This window comes from Brachycentrus maculatus, unplaced genomic scaffold (genome assembly GCF_059751285.1).
Source record: "Brachycentrus maculatus isolate JH-2025_06_01 unplaced genomic scaffold, ASM5975128v1 h1tg000111l, whole genome shotgun sequence".
NCBI classification, from domain to species: domain Eukaryota; kingdom Metazoa; phylum Arthropoda; class Insecta; order Trichoptera; family Brachycentridae; genus Brachycentrus; species Brachycentrus maculatus.
In genome coordinates this window covers 12,032-34,910 of record NW_028280864.1, presented here as the reverse complement: position 1 = coordinate 34,910, position 22,879 = coordinate 12,032, and the positions used below count along the sequence as shown (strand labels likewise).

Below are 22,879 nucleotides of genomic sequence, written 5' to 3'. Positions count from 1 at the left end.
AAAGTGAATACAGAAATGTTGATTTGTGATAAATTCATATTCAATTTCAACATACGAGTAATTTATAGTAAAATTCTGCCAAGGAAATATTTTCGAAATATCTTTTCTTTCTAGGAAAATAGAAACATCGCTAAAGGCTTAAAAATATTAAATTACTAAAGAAAATTATTATTCTTTATGAACATCAGCTTTCAATGATCATTCGTACATACGCAAGTACTATTATTTCACAACTATGCATGTATTGAATGAATGCAAGCTTTTAAATAACGTTTAATATCATTTATAAACATTAGAACATGGTAAGATTTAAAACAAATCAAATCATTATTATAGATATCGTATCACATACAAAGCATTTTTAATACGAATGGCATATATATTTTTATTAAATATTAATTCTAACAAAAAAAAAAATATGAAGTGTTATGCTTTTTTTCATTCGTGAGAAATTGATACAAATCTGTTCCAATGTGCAATGAAGCAAAGGTAGTTTTTGTTTTTTTTTTTAAATTATTTTTTACCATCGAAATTAATAGAGCTACATTTATTATCATGTATGATAATTTATAATTATGTTATACCAATGAGATTTAAAAATGAAACACAAAAACTTCACAAAGGATATAGAACGTCACTCGAGAGCTTGAGTGACGTTCTACTTCGATCTATGGATTATTGCACCTCAAATGTCGAATACAGTATGACTTTAAAAAAAATCCTTAACTTTTATGTAAAAATGATCATTTCTATAATATCATCACCATCCCCATTAACAGTGATCTACCCTGGGAGTACGAAATTTCACTTGGAAAAAAGGTTGGAAAAATATTGAAAAATTTTCAAGGCCGAAATTGTTAGAGTTCATTATGAAGGATTTAAAATTTGAAAATGGTTTTCAAAGTTTTAGAAAATATGATAATATATCCTATAAACGTCCGGTAAATATAATGTAACTCAAATACAAAAATTTTGCTCTGTTCGTTAGACGTGGAGTATATCATTGTCGTGCCACAGTATAACCCTGTGACTATTGGCTAAAGATGGCTGCAAACGCTTTAATTTCAGATGCATTATTTCCAGCTCCCTACTGTTGAACTTCCCCATGATTATTTCACTTGGTAACAGAAATTAATAGTGTACAATACCTTTTCTAGTCCACCAAACCGTCACCATGACCTTTTACGAAGGAAGGGATAGTTTTATTATTTATTGATTTGGCATTTACTTCGTGGAATGACAAATGTAGGTGAAAATATCTGTAGTTTTCGAAACTAGTCGCGTTTTATGAAATAAAACTCATTAAGTGGTATTATACGAGTGTTTATTTTATTTTTAAATAAGGGATGGTTTAGCTTAGTCTCTAGATACTTTCCACCAAAGCCTTGATTGTCCTTAATAATTATACATCTTCCGTTTGTCATTGCATGTTATAATTCAATATCATAGTACTGTTTCTTTATTTTGATTCACTAGCTGTAGTGGTTGGAGTCAGTTTGTGTATGTTAATTCATATGGTACCGTCTAACTTTTTTTTCACTTTATCACTCTGAACCTGGTGACCAGTTAATGGTTGCAGGGTCTACACGCAAGGTATCGTACCATAGTTAGATGAGTCACGATTAGAGTTACAGTAGTTTCCACCTGTAATGTCGCATAGTCAATGCCACAAGACACATCCTGCGTGGCTGCATTGATTCCTTTTTTTAATTGAAAAATAAGATGATCCGAATATCTCTTATTGATTTTTTTTTTGCAAAAATGAAATAACATTTTAACTTTGTACATTTTTTATACGTATAGACGCGATTTAAGGCCCAGTATTCGTTAAGTCGGAACTTAGTTTTCTTTAAATCCAGGTAACATTTTACGTATTTTTTTTTAAATATCGTTTTGTATTGAAAAAATAAGGTTATCTTGGAATAATTATATAGTTTTGAAAAAAGAGTTATTGAAAGGTTAGGAGCCTCTGTATATATATTCGAAAAAAAAATCAATATACAAACATTCTTTGAAAAAATCGGACGTGGTAAGACGTGTTACCACTGCGGCGGTCTGCAGGTGATTGAATTGTGTGTTACATTGTATCCCTTTAATATAAAATATTTAAATTTTAAACGGCAACTAAAATATTTTTAAAATTAAAATACGGCAACACTGTGATTGCGCTAGATTCTCCGTATGTATTTATTTTTTGGTTAATATTTTTCGTTATCACCCGTTATTTTAAAATTCCTTTAAATATGATACATTTGTACATAAACTAGTGATATGTAATTGGATACATACTCAATTTATTCAAATAAATAGAAAAACTTATTTTCCTGTTTATGGGCACAAGACGCAATGAAGGATTTAAGCTGAGTTTGACTTCTAATTAATTCACACACCTACACACTAATAATCTAATGACGACATCTCGTTACCTTACTGTTAAAAAATAAACCGGTTTTTGGGTAGACTCATCTTCATTTTTAGCTTCAATGTAAGTGTATTCTGTAAATTTGTTAAAAATTAATAGTTTTTGTAAACCATAAAAGAGATTTAGCGGATGTTCACCCCCTATATCCTACCCTCATTAATATATACTACCCTCACTTTTTACTCTATATTAATAGAGGCCTATATTCTATATTACTACCCTCTATTAATGGCTCTATATTAATAGAGGGTAGTATATATTAATATATACTACCCTCATTAATCATTTCTCTTTTCGATTACCGGATCTCAAAACTTATATGCTAAATTCTACAGAATTTTTGACGAAAATATATAGATATATAAATATATGATTTCTAATATTTTTGTTTTCTTTTGTTACTTGAAGAAAGGAGAGTCTGGTTTTTGTTCAACTGTATTTACTTACCTCAAATGGATTCCTGGCAAAACAGTAATATATTACTTTTTTTAAAACTTGCAGCGAGACATCGTAAAAAAATCTATGCTCAACATTTGACGGCTTGGATTTATGATTGTTTATCTCGCACCTCCAGATTCTATGGAGGTGATTATTGTAAATATTGTAGACATTTTGTCAAATTTCAATGTTATTTTACGGAAATCTGAGGAAACGTTTTACGAACGACAGGTGCTAAATTATAAATAAGTTAAATATCAAGTCTCTCTAGGTAATCATAGTGTAAATGTTCATGTTTGTCACCAAAAAACCCTGGTACTCGTAAATTTAAATGACGGGAGTTGCGCCGAAACTGAATATCCAGGATTGATTCTTGCCAATTGTAAAAAAAAAAACTGAAATGAGTATTTTTAATAAATGTATTGCGATGATTATTTGATCCTGCTTCTTTCTCTATCTTTTCTTACACACCTTCTTTTAACAAAATAAAAAAGACCGTTCGCGAGTAATTAAAATAAAATTGTTTTATAACAATATGGAACAACTATTTATGTATGACAAAAACCATTTATAAATTAAAACATGATATATATATATACATATATATATATATATATATATATATATATATATATATATATATATATATATATATATATATATATATATATATATATATATATATATATATATATAAAATATATATCAGCTATATTTATATAAATTTATTTTACCACCGTGCATTTTGTATCTTCTGTTAACGTAATTTAACAAAATATTATTTGATATCTACTTTACTTCTTTAGTACTACTTACATAGAAAAGACACATCGAGAAAAAATACTGTTTTATCATTACGTGACGCCTAAAATAGGTACTCACGCTGTCCCTTTATAAGAATATTATATTTACTGAACCAATAATATTGAACCTTATATATATATTTTCATTTCATTCAAACTCATATCCACACCCCAATGGTGCATAGGGCACTGCATCATATAAACGCAGTGTTATCTTGATCGTTAACACGTGAAGGAAAGGTGATCAGCCTTCCGCTTCAGGTACCAGTCTACCAGGTACCCCCCTGGGAATCGGACCCGGGACCTCCAGAACGGTAGCCGAGCGTGCTGACCATTACACTACGGAGGCGGACATATATATATATATATATATATATATATATATATATATATATATATATATATATATATATTTATATGTATATATATATGTTTATATATATATATAGATATATATATATATATATATATATATATATATATATATATATATATATATATATATATATATATATATATATATATATATATTTATATATATATATATATATATATATATATATATATATATATATATATATATATATATATATATATAAATATATATATATATATATACATATATATATTTATATATATATATATATATATATATATATATATATATATATATATATATATATATATATATATATATATATATATATATATATATATATATATATATATATATATATATATATATATATATATATTCAGTTATAGTCCCAAACCCGCTAGAAATGGCAGGCATTGTAGAAGACCTTCACCCAGAAATGGGTGGATCCGAGTTTAGACAAATGACTATTTTATGTGGCCCCAAATATGAGTACGGCTAAAGAGTTATAGATAAGAATTTTATTATACTAATATCAAGCTTCGTGCCTTCGAGTTGAAACACACGTAGGCAATATATGTACAAAAACCAGTTGCTGTTCGTTAAAAAATATTTATAAGAAAGAAGTATTAGGACCTGGGTCAAATGCATCAAATTAAGTAGTACTGTAAAATGTTATTCTGCATTAAAGTTTACATATTGCGTCAGTGGATTTAAGATTATTTGAATTTCTTGGAATCCTTATGTTACATTCAAAGTATGTGTATATTTGGTCATATTTATTCCAACTAAAAATGTATACCTTTAATTTTGGTTAATTTCCGTTTTTTTAAACTATAAATTCCATCATTCACCTAATTTATTCAGTTTCATGTGATTTAAATCGAAACTGTTTTGTTAACGTTTGACGAGAGAAACGTTTGTAACAAAGTTAATAAATCATCAGAGTTGATATGTTTTGTAATGAAAATAAAAAATTAAAATATAATTTTTGTTGTAGTACAAAATATCGACAAAGAGTGATCATTACTTATTGTGTAATTAATTACCAAGTAAAACGCAAAGAGCAACTGAAAAGTATAATTTGAAAAAACTATAATTTGGAACTGAATTTTTTTTAATTTGAAACCGAAATTTAAATGAATCTTTGATGATTCTAAATAATGAAATAGAGGTGAGTCATAAAATTGGATGTCCATGTAAAATAATTTGAAAAATAAAAATAAAATCCTTCAAAAGTTATTCCTTTCGAACAATGTACAATATTTTGGGTTAGAAAACCAGAGTTGAAAAAGACATTACTCAATTGATAAATGTGTAGATTAGTACGATTCTGTAATGTTTTTGTCCTATTATAAAAAATATTTTATTTTAACAAATAGCTTGGTATATATAATTTACTCAAGATGAATTTCAGCGTAGATGAGTTTGTTGATCTCGAATATTCCACATTCGGAGTTCTTGTTAAATGAGAATTAGGGAGCAAGGAACAACTTACAAGAAAGACCCTGAAGGAAAACCCACTTTTAGGATTCAATGTCCTGAAACTCGTATGCTAAACTTGTTTAGTGCGAGGTCCAAACAGGATTATCCCTTTCTTTGAGCCCTTAGAATGTGACCGTTTATTTACTCATTTTATAGTAGACTGACGACATGACAACCATTTAGCATACCTATATATGTAGTTACGAGCAACAACTAACCAGTGAAAAATATATGGTATGTGGAAAGTAATATATTTTCAGTATGTATATTTCATAGAAAGTAAATATGTAAATCAATATCACTTCATATTATGTGGCACCTACATAAAGTGAATAAATAAATATCACATAAATACCTATATTTTGTCAATAATATCATTATTATAAGACGAAAAGGTATTTTTTCTTCTCTCAATGAAAACGATTTAAAATTGTTTGCCTTCAAAATAAGCTCACATCATTAGTTCCAACAGGCAATTAAATGAAAACTGAGTGTCTTTTACTAAAATCATTGTTAATCAGATTTACTCACTATTATGTTTTTATGTTAAAAATATTTACCTCTTTTTACAACAAGGCTGAGCTCATTTTATTTTACTGAATTCGGTCACAATGAAGTAACAATAAAAAAAAAACAAAAACAAAAAAATCAGTGTTATAAGAGCAATGGACTTTATCGCAATTGATTTGTAAATAAGGCAAAAAAACTTTACGGCTATATCATCATAAAGACAGTGATTTAAAAAATATTAACTTCCGTTTACGTTTTCGTGTTGTGTTTCCAAATTTATGAACATATTTAGAATGTAAACAATTATCCTAGTATTTATTAATTAATGAACGTTTTGATCATCACAATTGTAAATTAAACATATGTCACATTTATTTAGAAGGCATCAATATTAAAGGGTTGTATGCAATAGGAATTAGAAATGTTAAGTTGAGGAAAGAAGTATGAAAAATACAAAGTACAAAAAGTAATTTGAGGTATTACAACATATTTTTCTTAGTATACACAAAAAGGCAATGGTTTTAATGTTATTTAAAAAAAAATTGTTAAAACTGTAACGTATGTATTCTAGTATAATCTAATATTTTTTCTGTTTTAATGAACATTTGATAAGAGATTTATATTTGTGCATTCAATATCCTAAGTGGTAAAAGTCTCTCGCAATAATTTATAAACTTTCATAGAGTTCAAAAAATATTTTTTAATCGTTAATAAAAAAAATTCAAACGATGTATATTAAATTTTCAAATACCTATTTGGAAATAGCCGATATGATTATTTGGATTAATAGGGATAGTGCGCTGTCATGATTTACTAATCACCTTACGACAGTTAGTAAATTATAGAACCATCAGATATGCAGCAATAATCAATAATGTAAGTGATAAGTACTCGTTATTGGGTAATTAGTTTAGTACATGTTCTTCAGGATATACGAGTAGTAACAGTAGCCGGTCAAGGTGTAGCCTCAAAACCAGAAAGCGAAAAAATGCAATATATGGAGCAGTGCATCGTGGTATTGTGATGAAATATGCTGCTGACGAGCGAGTTTTCAAGTTACGCAAGTTTTCATTGATTTACCCTACAAACTTGAAATTATAATAGTGTTTTACTTTTGGTTGACCAACTTTAATTATACTATCCTTGATTTAAGTATATATTTTATGTAATTAGGAAAATAAAACAGCTGTTAAATGTGTTCCGAAATGGCGAGAAAATTGCATAAAACATTGAGCTTTCATGAGTCAAGGTGAAAAATAAACATACAACTAATGGTAATTAAATTCTGGTGCAACATTACAAATCATATCGTTTGGTCAATTTTTTACAACGCCAAAAAATCTTATTTTAGATGAAGAAGAATCTTATTTCATTGAAACTGTATTATTTTTAATACAATTTGCTAGATAAATCAGAGTATGAAGGTACTTTATATTTTATATTTTAAAATTATTTAATAACATTGAAAAAAAAATGTTCTTATAAAGTCACGTTTTAATTCAAAATATCACATATTAAAACAAAAACTATAAAAATGACTAAAAACGACATTAATCGTACGTATAATTTTTATTTGTGCGATACTAAACGAATCGAGTGGTAATAAATAATGACCACATAAAATGATATGTGGTCATTCTTTATTATCTAGGCAGTTGGCAAATTTTCTGATTGAGAAAAAATAGTTTAGATTGTATTTCAATGGTGTATATTGCGTGTTCACCGACAAATTGCAAGGAATATTAGTATTTTGAAACGCACTTTACCAATACATTTTGCCATAAAATTAGCAAATTCATATTCTACCGGGTGGAATATTTATGATTTTTGAAGAAGTAGATATTAAGAGAATGCAAAATATACTTTGGACAGGGTTAGAGTTTAAAAAAAAAATACGCAGTTAGGCGTAATTTACAGCCGGGAAATTCCAGAGATTCAAGGGTATTTTTACCTACCCTTGTCATTCATTGAAATAAAATCATAAATCCATCATCATTCCCTGAAAATTAAACACAATGATATTATCTAAAATGTTCTTTTTTGTTTTATTATTATTTTAATACTGAGTAAAATATTTTATCCAAAATTCTTATTTTAGATCTTGCATTTTATTTATCTGTGTTATATTTTTACTAGAATATTGATGAAATTTTAGGTTTAAATTATTTTGAAAACGATTTGTAAAGAAATAGTTAAACATTTTGATACGTTTGTGTTAATTTTTTAATAATATTATTGAACAATGTTAGACACGGACATTAATATCAATATCTTAACACATTAAATAATGTAAAATATATAAATATGGAGGTCTGGGCATTTACATGTTTCATTAACTTTCATCATTGGCTAGTTTATGTAAAAGTAACTGTGAGTTCTGCCAATATTCTGATTTTCTCATCTTATATTTTTCAAATGTTTTTTCAAGATACCATTAAAAACATCTCCTTGTTATTACAAAAATTAAATACTGTTGCCATTGTATTTTTATTGACGTTTGACTCCATATATGTGCGATATGCCGTCTATCATAAACATTTAATTAATGTTTTGTTTTTTTCGTGTTATAACTGCTTTATAATATATGTAGGCCAAATGGTAAATACGCGTTTTGACGCAAAATACAAAATATAGTAACTGCTCTATCGTGCGTTATTAAAATTATACACTTTTAAATAAACCTACTCGAATATACGCGTAATACGTGTACAAGTGAAAATCATCAGTACCCATAATTATTAGCCTTCTGTTGTTTACCTCAGGTTGTCCTACTTAAGGGAACCTTGAGATATTATTAAGTTTGGAAAAATATATACATGTATACCTAATCAAATAACCAATTTAAAATCCCGTAGGTTATAATGAAATATTATGTCTGGTTTAATAATTTGGGTACTTATGGTGAACAATAATTATGTTTGTTCTCCCTTTGTGCAATATATGAATTGTTTAAAAGATTACTGAATTTCAGTACAATCTTTTTACTTTTTAAAAATTTATTAAATACTTTACAAAAACATTAAATTTACATATACATATGTTTACTTTACTTACACATGTGCCTATCACCACATGATTCTTGATATTTTAAATCTGTTATTGTCGTTTATATAATAAACATTCTTAAAAGCGATAATGATCATTAAGGCAAAAATCAACTACCAAAAAAAAATCATGCAAAAAAATTGATTGACAGTTAAACGCAGATGCGTATGTAGAACAAAATGTGTCACCTTTTTGAAAAGTATTGGCAGATATAAAAAGGTATTTAATATTATTTAACCTTCCTTCTTAGATGATCTGGTTTACCAGCAAATCTAACCAAATAATTTTGAATGAAGACAGATTCTTAAAAAACACTTTAATTTGTATTTTGATATTTTTTCTTGTAATTTATTAATATAATCGAAAATTAAACATTATAAATACCTTATAGCATCTACAGGACCATGGAAGATAAAAAGGTAAGTATTATGTAGTTGAAATAATTTTTAGAAAAATACAGAAATATTTATTTTTAATATGGTAGAATAATGCATGAAAATACTTTAATGATGAAAATTTTAAACTTAATATAACCAGGATATCCTTTTGAATTACCAGTAAGTACGAATGAGTTGCTTTGAAATTACAATTAGGTAAACACAAAATTGCAGGGTACCTACGCGCCACTCTAATGTATTTTTAAAATGATTAATCTATCATTCAATAAATTAATATCACATATCACAGACTTGTACGGTTTTTTGCTCATCGACTACCATTACGAACCACAATAAAAGCAGCAATAATTATATAATTAATGCTTGAAGAATCCACTGCGGTAATGAAAAGTCAGAATATGAAATATGATTTTTTTAAACGTTATTCGAAGTGATGTAGCATATTTTTAAAAGCTTGATCTTTGCATTGAAAACACTCCAGACAAGATCATCTTATATTGACGTAAACGTCTACGTATACGTATATGTATACATACTTCTTTTATTCAATACAGAGAGAGGTAATGAGTATCAAACGAGCGGTACAATACAAGTGTGAAAGAGCAATGGAGTGTAATAAAATACCTAATTTATACAGGGTGGTACTTAATCAATCACCCTAACAGAAAATGTTATAGTTTATGCAAATAGTGTTGTACGTCAATCATATTTGACATTTGTGAACTAGACAGCTGTAGTATACAAACAGATTCAAGGTGGCGCAAAATAAATCATTGTTTTTTATTAATAAAATTTATCAGGGGTCAAAAGGAACAAATATTTTATATAATTTAATTTGGCGAATTTCAAAAGGAACTAATTTTTTTTTTAGAACATCCTAGTTTATACAAAACGTACCATTAATGTGCAATAGCAAAGTAAATAGTCGCAAGTTAAAATCAGCAGTTTTTAGATAAACGAGTATATAGTTAACGTAAAATAATGCTTTTTGCCAAAACATATATCAAATTAATAAAATTTTACGGCTATTTGGATAATGAATATCTCAGTAAATGAAAGAGATAGAGCAAAATCTGTGATTGTATGTGATAGAGGCTAGTTATAAGAATGCTTTGAGCCGTGTCAAGCCAAACAGCCGCAACTTGACTAACGTTTAGTTGCCTTTACACATTAGACCAGATCCCTAATGTAAAGGGACCTATCCATATGTCAAAATCTAATAAGTGATATAGAAAGGTACCAAGATATAATTGTAAGTGACAATATGTATGTTTTAATTTCAAATGATTATTTACTTTATGATATTAAGTTAATATTATTTTATAAGATGAAGTAAATAAATGAGACTACCAGTTTCATAGATAAGTGAGGATGAAAAATATTTTTTTTTCATCATGTAAGTTGTTAAAAAAAGGTTTGTTCATTCGATAATAGAATTTCAATTACCATTTTTTAACTAGGTACTGTAAAAGATACCTATTTTTCATTTAAGTTTTACTTGGTAAATACCGCTATTTTTTTTTTTATCAAATTACATCTCCAAAAGAAAATCTACGCAGCAGTATCTATACATAAAAAAATCGTGTTTTTTTTCTATTATGTACATATTTATGTAAGTATAGAACATATACGTATACATCAATCGATATCCGGAGATCCACGGATCACGATTTGAATATCTGATCTTGACCCGAATGTTTATATGATGTTTTCTGTAGATATTTTAAATGGTGGTATGCTTTAATGATATTATTATCGAATTATAAATTGCATTTCATTTATTGCCATTATTTTATATTACAGTGAGCAAGTAAAAAAATAGGTTGGTATAAAAAAAGGCCTCTCTAGTGCATGTGGCATGACGATTAGCACTTCCCCCTTGTCAATTAAAAAAACAACAGCTCTTCAGCCTACGAAAAGCAACAGATAGTCAAATAATTTTTTTAAACTCCAATATTTAAACCCTTCAGTTGTTGTATGCAATTATCCACGTTTAGATTAAACAGCTAAGGTGACATTACACATCCCTGTTTAACACCTTTGGCGATACAAAGTCAAGATGAAAATAAATCAGTTATTCTGATCCATGTAAGTACTATCCTTGCACAAGGCTGCAATGCCTACTACTTACGCTATACTAAGATACCTTTTCAAGATGCGTACTATCAACTCGATCCTACATCTTTTCCAAATCACAGAAAACTATTTTTTTTGCTGAAAACTTTCCTGTCATATTGCGCAAAATAAATATTTTATTGCATTAGTACACCGTTTTCCATTTATTAATCCGCTCTAAGCTTTCCGCACTTTTTCTTTTCTTATAGTTCTTACTTTTACTAACATAACTTAATAGACTGATGGCTCTGTGCTCCCCACCCTAGAACCTTTTCCATTTTTCAAAGACTTGTAGCGCTTTTTACTGTTTTTTTTAAGTATAAACATACTCAGCAGCTTATGAAAACTCGTAACAAATATTCGTCCTAAAAATAAGTATTTTTGACATTAAAATGTCAGAAAAAATTAAGGAGTTGTATATATAATTTTAAACTAAAAATCCTCAGTTTTTAGAAACAAAAAAGTAAGTAATTGGCAGCAATAATCGTTTGAAATATGTTTTCCTAACTTACGTAATTGCATCTTAAATTATTAATTTAAAATCGTAAGTACCTACTGCATTTCAAATTCTTACTACATCGGATGGAAAAAGGTCCTGTGCTTAAAGATTAAAGCCTTACATTTACTGCTTATGTAAAATTGTCCCCTAAGATACATAAATCATATCAAGTGTAAAAAAATAATTTCAATCTATTTTTTAATTTACTTCCCACCTGTTTTGCTGCCGAAGTGAAATATTATTACTTATTATTTAAATTATTTATTCTTTATGGCGATAAAACACAATAATTATTTTATTGAAGTTATAAAATGTTTTCGTGTTTTTATTGTATTATTATAATCTAAAATAGATAATTAAAGTTAAACAATATTTCGTTTTATTTATTTGTTTTTGAAATGTATGTGAATTCAAGTTAAAGAATTAAGAAATTTTAATTTATGTGACCTTAGTTTTCAATATATGCAGCCTCTATTTTAATGCAATAAGATCGTTTACGAGCTCTCTATCTTTGAGTAATGCGAAATGTGTTACAGAAATAAATCATGTGGTCAAATATGACGGTGTTACACCACTACGGAATGAAATACATTTAAAATTAACAAAAAAAATCATATGTGGTACTCTAATTTGATTGAACTAGCCACTTATTATACTTGTAACATATTTAGTATAAATATGCGTAATTTGAAATAGAATGCTGCAACTTCAAAATTTTATTTAAGAAATAATTATATCCTCTTCTTAAATCAATTAAAAATATTACATGTTTTGATTTACGTGTATCTATCTCCTCGTACATCAATGTGATAATCAAACACCGCCTCAAACGATTACATCTGTATTTCATATGTATAATACTAGTACGTAGACTTACCTGTGCCTCTTACATAAAATCGAATCATATTTCATTTCTTAACGAATAATTACGTATTTTTTTAGAATTTATTTTAATTTGTTTCTTCACACAATTAATGTATAATATTTCTTTGATAGTTAATTAAAACAAACGCTAAATATTACTCATAATAATTCAATAAAGTACGTTGATTTATTTTTTCTGACAATATTTGAAGGTTTTGTTCCATTTTTGTTTCTATACCTACAAATTAATATTATAGTAAAAAATGAATTAAATATTGTATCGAGTAATTCTCGGTTGAAGCATAAATTCCATATAACTTCCGAAATTTAAGTGGGGTGTCTTAAGTATTAGATAAACTAGTCTAATATAGGTCGTAAGCGCTGTAAATACCCAGACTTCCATATTCTTTTTCATATTTGTTGAAATATCAATATCAAAGTTTGGTACAAATTACTCCAAGGTGTAGCAAAATACAGAATTCGTGAACAAAAATTTTAACACAATAAAAAAAGGAATAATTTACTTATAAGTATAATAAAAATACTTTTTCAATCAGCAAATAAATCCCCAGGTACGCAAGGTGTGATGCGTTATGTTGAAAATAGCACTAAAATATGAAGATTTCTCTGTATCACAAATAAACATATGTAGAAAAAAAAATGTGTTCACATTATTGCAAACCACGCTGAAATCATCGTAAAATTACAAATCTTAAGTAATTGATGATCAAAATAAAATTTGTTGTTTCCTAACTTTAAGTAATCTAAAATATTTTATTTACATTTCTGTATGTATTCAAATACTTGCATATTTAAGAAAAATATGAAGAAGTAATTACCAAAATCTATTAGTCAATAAGCTCAAAATATTGCAGTTGGTAAAATCAAATAGTTACGTATTGAAATATTCCATTACAAATCTACTTGATATAAGTATAATGATATCGTTCTCAATTTTTTACTACACGAAATTAAAACAAGCTAAAAATGTTTATTATAATAACCTTACAAAGAACTATACATCAGAGTACAAACCCTTCAAATACGTGTAATATGTTTAAATATATTATACATAATATATATTTAAAGGGTTAGACTAGGAGGCGGAGGTCTAAATTTCCAACAATTTTTTTGTACTATTTTATAAATACCGCTTATGAAACGCTATTCATAATTATGGTACAATATAAAACTAATACTGAGATTCTTAATATTATACACAGATTTCAAACAATTCCGATGTTTATATATATATATATATATATATATATATATATATATATATATATATATATATATATATATATATATATATATATATATATATATATATATATAAACATAAATATATATATATATATATATATATATATATATATATATATATATATATAAATATATATATATATATATATATGTATATATATATATATATATATATATATATATATATATATATATATATATATATATATATATATATATATATATATATATATATATATATTATATATATATATATATATATATATATATATATATATTATATTATATATATATATATATATATATATATATATATATATATATATATATATATATATATATATATATATATATATATATATGTATATATATATATATATATATATATATATATGTATATATATATATATATATATATATATATATATATATATATATATATATATATATATATATATATACATATTTATATATATATATATATATATATATATATATATATATATATATATATATATATATATATATATATATATATATATATATATATTATGAATATCTCCGATATTCAAAAAAAAAATTCCGTGACTAGTTTCATATGCATATATTTTATACAATTACGGGTATGCAATATTAAATTTATACATCAGATTTTTAGAAATTGCGTTTATATAAAATCACGATTAAAAGATTCAAGGTTTGCTGTTTTCACATTCCCCGCGGCAATTTTATCACAATTCTTTAAAATTTACATGACGCTTCTGTAAATAGTTTTTTCTTTACACAATCACCACGTTTTACTTGAATCTCGTAAAATTTGACTCGACACTCGCAAGCCTTGGTTCTGCAAATTTTTACGACCTTTGATCGCATTGGTAAGCATTTAAGAACGAAATACTCGCTCAAAATTAATTTAAGAAAGACGTATTTGCTCAAAATTCGGTCATTTCAAAGTAAAGGGATTAGCACATATTATAAACAAAATTGAAAAGGAGAAATAATAGCGACAATTTGAAATAAATGTAATATACAAAATCAAAATTAAAAATCTGACTATTCCACGATTATAACATGGCGTGATATTTAAATGATTTTTTGCCTGAAAATTTTAACCTTCGTGGTCAAAAGCTTTTTTTTCTTATTTTTTTAGGGAGCGAAAGAGTTAAACAATCACAACACTAATATTAGAGTATAGAAATGCATCTAGCGAATAACATAAAACCTTCAACGTAGGTACCTAACCATTGATTATCAGATAAAATATAATTGCAGATTTAAAATTATAACGTTTTTGATGTAATTAAATTTATTGTTATCACTTCTAATTAATTATATAAATATTGTTTTTGTCTAACAGTTGCAGGTGAATAAATAAAGAAGCTTTACTTGATAAAACACATAATAACGTATACGTAGTTCTTTATGGCTCACGCCTTGACTCAGATATCCACCAGTGGAAAACAATAATAGTCCCGGATATTACGAATCGTTAAGTAACGCGGGTCCTTAGTGTTTATAATGACCTTCTCAATAAAGTAAGATAATTTATGTGTTTTTAACATTTTCTAAAAGATAAATTGATATTACTAAACGAATAGTCAGTGAAATTAATTGATAAAATATTTTAAAGAATAAAGCAACGGTTGAATTGTGCATACAACTTTTACCTTTGTTTAATTAATGTTTATAGAAAATTTTTCAAAAATATCGGTAGAGTTTTGTCGGAATAAAAATGTAACCTGCACAATTGACCTTTTGAACAAGGTTTGAAAATCTTCAAAGCCCTTAGATTTGAACAAACGTGAATTATGTGAACTATTAAGTTTGACTTTCAAGTACAATAAGACACGAAGTAAGTTTTTTGGTGTTCTGCAACGTATTAAGAGTGATTTTATTAATTTCAATCTGCTTTCATGGTGGTTTAAATTAATCACCAGCTAAAAAGTCATGACATTTTTTCGTTATTTAACCGATCTTTAAAAAATTCAGATTCATTGCATTGCAATGAATAGATAAAAAATGTATGTTCATTTATTTGCCATATGATCAGAACTCAGTCAATGTATATTTGATTCCCTACGGTAAAGAAGAACTGCGATGTATTTTTCATGAAATCTTTCAGGAAGTAAAAATATGGAAAACTACCCCAAAGTTTTCGTTACTACTAAATGAATCTCAAAACTCAATTAAATATGTTTTTCACAATTACTTACAATGTTTACAAATTAATTAATTGTATTGTATATTGAATTGAATGCAAAAATTGATGATCTTACTTTTTTAAGACTTGTAAAATATTAAATTAATAAAATTATGCTTCGCAATTGTATGTACCCAATGACAATGATTTGTAGCAGTATTCTGGTGAATAGTGTAATTGTCAATTCATTGAAGATGACATATACTTTTTTGATATAATGGTGGCTGACGCGATTAACAATGAAATGATTAAATTCTAATGATGATGGTCGATTAGTATTTGTTGTTTTGTTGGTAAGGATTGACGTATGCGATGTTTTCACGAGACGGATAAAGGTTATCTGATAACAACGCCGTTCGTCACAACGCGATGCGGCTGCGGAGGAGGGGTGATTAGCGAGTGAATAATCAACACGGACTTACTCGGTGCTCAGGTTGCGGAGCGAGCCCTCTAGCTCCGGTTTATCACCGTATATCGGGCACCAACACGCGACTTACCGAGCAGGACCGAGCAACCTGCCTCGCCTGACGTAATACTACTAACTTCGCACCGAGCGTCAGCCACCAGTTCGTAGCTTTGTCTCATTGCATAACCCTGAAGCGTGTCCCAGCCAATAATCACCCGCTATAGAGGTAGTCAGGCTGTACTAGCGACATTTACCCGAAATGCTTCATTCTGGTGATTTTAACGGCACTTCAATTTGACGGTAATATTTGGTTCGATTTAGGCGTACTTTATGTTATATTTGTTCCTTTTCCATTTGTTGTCGGGAAGGGAAGGGGAGTAGTAATATCGGCGATAATTACGGAATTTCCTTTAAGTAAGTGAGCCTTTTATTTTTCTGTCCGCTTCCGTAGTGTAGTTGTCAGCACGTTTAGCTTTGCTATATATATATATATATACTCGCGACGGAGGTCCCGAAGTCAATTCCTATGGGGGTCTAAATAAATATAAGCAATTTTTCAATATTTTAATTATTTTATAATACCTGATCACTTTTCCTTCATGAATTAAACGATTTAGATAAAACTGCTTCTCAACGATGCGGCGCCCCCCAATACCCACATACTCTTCCAAGGGGGTGGTATTTTTCTTTTCTATAGAAAAAAATCTTTTTATGTCAGAACAACTAAAAGTTGATTTTGTACTTTGAATCATTTAGATTTCATCACATTTACGACATCATCGGACTAACATGAACCGTAATCGACTATTTTTATTGTTAATTGCAATCATCAGTCTACATTTTCCTATTCTACTGAAATCGGCGTGTCTGGTTCATATAACGTCGCGTCGCGTCGTCACGAAGTCTTCATCTTAGATTATGTAATTGGTAATATTCGCGGTTCTAATGAACCACTTTATTATTATTTGATGTTGCGTTTCAAGATCTTGAAGGCTGCGCAAATTTCGACAGACCTCGAAAAGAATTCAAGTTTTGCGTAAATATTTACATATTTAGAAATATTTCCTACCTTACATATGATTTGCCTTGTCTCAATTTTTATATGATGGATAAAAACGAAACAGAGCAAACCACAACCCAAAATCTAAGTTTCAGAAACCAAAGGATCCTCAAACTTATTAATGCAAGGAAAGGGATAAAACGATTTCCAAAACAGAATGAAACGAGATATATAAATATTTATCATTAAGTGGATATTTGCGGAATATCGGAAACAAAAAAGTAGGGTAAAGGAACTTTTAAACACTCGAACTATATCTTGATTTGCAGTGGAAAGCAGATACACCTTAGAGCCAGCTCAGGTGTGGGTCTCCTCCTGCATGAGAAATGTGAAGATTGACAATATTAAGAATGTGAACCATTGAATACTTTAGGTTTAATTAAAAATAGAAAACTATAGATCTCACACGAGAATCAGTAAAACTGATTATTAATGCCAGAATGCTATTCTAGATGACATAAAACCATGGTAACGGTGAAATACGGTATTTGAAAATGATGCGGAATGTATCGAAAACGAGTCATAATAGATTAAGAGATATAGTGATATTATATTAAAAATTTGTAAATATCACCACGAAGTAAGTTTTTTTAATTCATTATTTTTTCGAATATTAATTTATTCTTTTTTAAAAAAACATTATTTTTTCTCAAGTTGTTTGTAGTCATTTTGTTAAGTACATTTACAAATTAATTTAGTATAATGAAGATGCAAGAGATCAAGATTTTTTTGTTTGATTGCAAGATCAAAGGTATTAAAACCGGATGCGGGTATGGAAGGGAGCTTTTAATGTAAACAGTTTTAAATATTGACAACATTTTGTGTGTCTAAAAATATTGTTAATAAATTACCTGGTAAAATTATAAGCTAATATAATAAAATGAAAAGGATATTTTCTGGCGTTTCTCATGTATGCGATTATAATCCAGGATTCGGACTTCACACACATAAGAAAGAGTTTTTGCTCAATAAAGAGCTTCTTTTTATCTCACCAATAAATGTCTCTAGTGAAATTCTAGTGATTCAAGCACAATGTTTCGAAATTGGACCATATATATTTATAGAATTTCCAAGAATTTGAGTAGTGTGGTTGTCAATCATGGGTACAATTAGTGAATGTTACACGTGCGTAAAGTGATCACTTAAACCAGCCTATGACGGCCAATGTTACAAAGTGATCACTTAAACCAGCCTATGACGGTCATAAATGTCCAGACTTCCATATTCTTCTTCATCTTTGTTGATATGTCAAAAAAAAACATTTAATATGTTTTTAACTATCACTTCTTGAATTTTATAAAATCAAACAACTTTGTGGCACATTTTCTAAATTTTAAAGTTTAAAGTTTTTATTAAAGTTTGTAAAATGTGCCACAAAGTATCTGCGAAAAACATTCAAGAAATATTTTTTTGGGTTTAAGCACGTTTTATGCACTCAAGTTTTATAATATATTATGCATAACCCTAATGAGAGTGTATACGTATAATCTAATATGTCAGGTGGCTTGGTCGAGAGAGGTGGAAAACCCGAATTGGTATCCGTGAGATTACATTCTGTCTGATTCTTCAGGTCAGTAACTCGTTTTTTCGCAACATTTTCATTCCGAGCCTAACCTTGGTCGCATGTTTCAAGGTACATCGGACCTTCGAGGCAGACCTTCGTCGAATTTCTTTTTTTTGACACAACCAATTATTATTTACCATACTCGACAACTCCACTCACTACGAAACCATTATCATTAATTTTGATACAGAAAAATTACACGTCCAGAGTAGGCATATTATTTTTTAATGATATAATCATTTTGCAACTTTACCGTTTGTCGCAATGATTGTATTAGATTGAAGTGCTTGCGTATAAAAAATAAAGTGTGAAGAGTCTAAATGTGTGGACGAATAGCGTTCTTTGTTCCTAATTCCCACTGTAAAAAAAAGCATGATGGTTACTTAGATGTGCATAGTTATCTAATTGTACAACTACGATAATACATGACTGGGACGCCAGACTGTGAAACTGGCGCTTTACTGCTATTTGATTACTGCTTATTAAAAATATCCTATTATAAATAAATATTATTTTAAAATTTCCTCTTGGCATGGATACTGGTTGTATTTTCACACATTTCTTACCAAAAATACCCAATTTTAAAAATAATAAGCGGGATCCTTGCATAAAAATAAGTTTTGCGATATTTGTGTTGATTTTCTACATACGAGTATTTCACATTATCGCTTTTTAAAAAAAAATATTAGTGCCTTAGAAAATTCTCCTTGCCTATAAAAAAATATTTTTAGCATATTTAGTTTGAATGTATTAAAAATTGACAAAAGATGTATTTAGTTAGTATAAGTTTGTTCCCTAAAAAGATTACGATAGACAAAATAATTTCAAATCTTATATCACATTATTACTTATCGACCTAAAAATAAAAATGACCCTTTTAAGCAGATGTTTCGATGGTAATTTCTTTAAAATACACATGTACCTACTCAAAAAGTAGTAGGTAATACGTGTATAAAATAAGATGTTGAATAATTAATTCGGCTGCCTGGGATGGTGAGCGATCTTGAGAAAAACTGAAATACCTTGAAACAATAAACTTATGAAGAGTCGTAAAATTGACCTTTAATGAATGCTTGTAGGTTTCTATAGCCCCGCTTTACAAATGACATTAGTTTCTTCAAATGCTATGTAAAACCTCCTACGCATATTGCAAGGTTTTTATTTTCATCCACCCTTTTCTGGTTTTTGTTTATATTTTACCTTAAAAAAATATTTCCACTTTTCCTCTTTAACTCGTTGAATTTTAGCAAATCTACCAAAATAAATATTCGCATGATCTGGAAACATACACTCAAATATATTCATGGATTGCTCCAAAGTGAACGTTTAAAATAAATAAAAAAATATGCCAAGGTATATTCATTTTTAATAGATCTACTAAAATATAACGATCTTTACCTTTTCATAGAATAATATTTTTATATTCTTCAATATGGATAAAATTTTGAAAACAATTTATATGGTAATGTGTTTAGGTTTGACGTCAATAGGAACCACTGTTCAATAAATAACAAACAAAAATGCGTCTGATATGGTTATGAGAAAAATTAAATCGGTTTTAAGTAATCTTAACAAAGTGAATAAAAATGTCATCCATTTATTCAATTATTTTAATTTAAATTTAAAAAAGCCTTAAGATAAAATAACAAAATAGAATTCTAGTAATACTTACTGCCTCAATCAAGTAGGTACAATAACACTTTTACTTAAATAGGTAAAAGGAAGATAAATTTTAAATCCTTCTGAACGAATCATATTTTTTTCAGTTACAAATACAGTTATAGCCAAAAATCATTTTCATTCAGCAATAAACGAAACAAATTTATCAAATTAAAGATATAAATATGCATAAATTTCGAAAAGCTAATAATAAAATCTTGTCAAATTTACAAACATATTTTTATGGATAAAATAATTCATTTATTATGTTTATATTTTGGACAAATATCTATAATCAAAATGTGATATTTGTATCTACTTACATTATATTCCTGAATTATGTGTTCACCCAAACGATATATTATAGAAAGGTCAACAAGATTTTTTAATGAATAACTAAAAAATCACGTTTGACTTGCAGATGTTCAAAAATTATTTCTATGACTTTATTATATTGTATTGACTTTTGAGTGTATGGAATTATTTCGAATCCTATCTGTGGTAAATTATCTGCATTCTCTATAATAAATTAAAATATCAATCTGTAAGGGGATAATTATTTAATATGTGTCCTCACAATTCAAAGACAGGCAATATTGATCGTTTAATAACCGCGATACATTGCATATTTTATTTATTTATTTACATGTATAAACTCTGAATTTGAGTTGAGATTTTTAGAAAATCTTACTCTCTTAATTATAAACGGGATAAAGTCCTTCAAATATTACTTTTTAAAAATGTATGAAATAGTCATTGAAAATTCAACTTACTAATATATCTCGTTGTCAAATAATTATCATACAATTTATGAAGAAGAAAAAACATCCGAAACGCGGTGAAATAAGTTTACTCGGGTATTTATTTTTTCACAGATACATGTATTTATTTAAATATGTTTGTATTTTCGGCGTTGGGAAAATTCTCCAATTCTGTGTAACCAACTTGTCACATTATTACATTGTCTCGCTAGAATCAATATTTGAAGTACCGAAATATCCTTGTCCACTGAGATAATAATATGTACCTACTTATATGGATACTGGTTACGTCATGTCAGTCGTGTGTCAACGATGGGAAATCTTAGCTAACGTCACAAAATGTAATCATCCACGATCACAACTCACAACTCGTCAGAGCAGTGGTGGAATATTAAGATCTAGATTATTAAAAATTAAAAACATCGTGTCTCAATTTTTCAAGGAGAAATTCATAGACATTTCATTATTTATATGAGTGTGAAGTAATTCATGATCATAAGTTAGTGAATTGATACGACAATTTTGATGGTGATCCGATGAGCACATTTATGCTCATATACTAACAAATATTACCCCATTTGCGAGAGTTTATTTTTATTAAAAAGATGAAAAACTACAAAAAATGTGATTTCACATTATTTTATTATGACATTTAAAGCAGTGATTTAAAAACTCAGCTACCTGGGACATTTAATGGATACCAGCACTTTGTCAATTAAGGATTATAAGCGGGTGGGTATATTAGACTCATGGTCACAACTATCAACGATACAATGAGATTCAGTTGGTAGGGTCACATATTTCGCATGCTTCTCAAAAGTCGTCATCAAGGGTTCGTTTTTTACAAAGTATTCACTGCTTACCAGGACGTCCACAGCTGACAATTCATCGGGATACCGCGGGACTGAATCGGGAGGACGTAAAGGAGCTGGCAACTGAGAGAAGATATTGGTGATCTTATGAAACGTGCGCTAGCATGACACTCTTATTTCTCCGCAGTCAAACAAT

The 22,879-nt window shown here is 27.9% G+C and overlaps 1 protein-coding gene across 1 annotated transcript in view; it reads right to left on the bottom strand.

Moving 5' to 3' along the window:
- The window catches only part of LOC148310015 (very long chain fatty acid elongase AAEL008004-like), a 66,727-nt gene extending 49,770 nt beyond the window's left edge, over positions 1-16,957 (bottom strand). The window contains exon 1 of the mRNA XM_088259156.1: positions 16,844-16,957. The gene's annotated coding sequence lies outside the window, so the exon portion shown is untranslated. The remainder of the gene's footprint in view (positions 1-16,843) is intronic.
- Positions 16,958-22,879: the final 5,922 nt, after the last annotated feature.